Raw genomic sequence first — 1,578 nt, 5'->3', positions numbered from 1 at the left:
AGCACTGCCTGCGTAGCATGGACTGCATTTAATTTTCCCCGTCCTTCCTTCTGTAGCAGAATAATGCATTCTAGCCGAGTAATAATAGCTACCATTTCTTGAGAGCCTACAATGGACCAGCCCTATGCCAATCACTCATACACTGGGCACCTGGGGAAGACAGGTCTTATTATCCTGAATTTACAAACCTCAGTTTCCTCATACTTCATATGCAGATAATAACACCTACATCGTAGGGTGCTGTGAACACAGGAGAGCTAAGACGTGTAAGAAGCATAGCCTTCTCACCTGGGAGAGTGACCTCTGGCTCCACCACTAACTAGCTGCATGCCCCTAGGCAAGTTTCTTAACTTTGCAGAGTGTTTCCTCATCTGAAACATGTGCTAATAGTAATACCTATTTTATGGAGTTGATATGAGGCTTAAAGGAGCTAATGTGTCTAAAGGACTTGGTACAGGGTGCCTGGTACTCAATAGGCTCTTAACAAATCACAGTTGTAATGATTTTGATTACTATTATGGAAGGATCAGGAAGAAGAAGAAGATTCAGCAAAGGAGACTCAGAACTGGGCACCAAGGAGGTCAGGGAGGGGGGAACCGTGAGAGAGGGGTCTCATGGAAACCAAGGGAAAAGAGTGCCAGGAAGGAGAGAGACATAATGCAGAAGGGTACTCGGAGGCCAGTTCCTTCTGACAAGACAAAAGGGTGATTTTCATCTCCTAGCGACCAATGAGAAATGAAGGCAGAAAGGAAGAAAAGAAGCCTATAGTTTGAAGTGAAGTCTTTTTAAGGCTAACCCCATTAGTCTGATCTGAATGCCCAGGTCTTGGTTCCATGTCTCCTAATTAGTGAGAATACATATTTCTTGAGTAAAGGAAAAGCCAGTGTCACACAAAGTGGAAAAAGAAATGTCAGATTACATCAGGTTGGCGAAATAAAAATTTAGACAATCTCAAGTTCATACAATAGAGAGGAGGATGGAGGAGGGAAGAAAAGGGGGGTGAATCACAGAACAAATTTTCAAGGCAGTGGTCTATACTGAACTCGCAAGCTAACTCCAGTGAAAAGGAGGGTAGTGATACGGGCAGAATTTATTTATCTATCACTTCAGGTTTCTCTTCTACCTGGTGCCAGAAAGAAATTATGGCAACATAAAGTGGGTCTTTGGGCAAATATTCAACACGTATTTATAAAGTAAAATTAAGACGAGCAGAAAGGGAGAGGTATGAGGAATTAAGGGTTAAAAATCTATGTGAGCTGGGAAATGGTGGTGGTCGCTGCGGCTTTGGGGGCCTGAGTGGAGCTGCCTCTTGCCTGAAGGTGATTGGGGGGGGTCCTCTTTGGCTCTGGAGAGATGGAGGTGGCTACCAAGGTCCCAGAGGTGCCATGGATGGATGCGAGGAGAGGGCCTCTAGAGTCTGCACTCCTGGCCGGTTCTCAGCTAAAGGGTCTGAGACAGAGAGGCCCTTCCAGTCTCCCTCTGGCCAGGAGGGTTAAGGAGGCTGAGGCTTAAGGCAAACCTGGGATGCTAGGGGTGGGGGAGGAGTAATGGCAGAGCTAGGGAGGGGGAGCCCCCAAA

The sequence above is a fragment of the Neophocaena asiaeorientalis genome, unplaced genomic scaffold (assembly GCF_003031525.2).
Source record: "Neophocaena asiaeorientalis asiaeorientalis breed wild unplaced genomic scaffold, Neophocaena_asiaeorientalis_V1.1 scaffold503, whole genome shotgun sequence".
Taxonomy (NCBI): Eukaryota; Metazoa; Chordata; class Mammalia; order Artiodactyla; family Phocoenidae; genus Neophocaena; species Neophocaena asiaeorientalis.
This window is presented reverse-complemented; position numbering follows the sequence as displayed.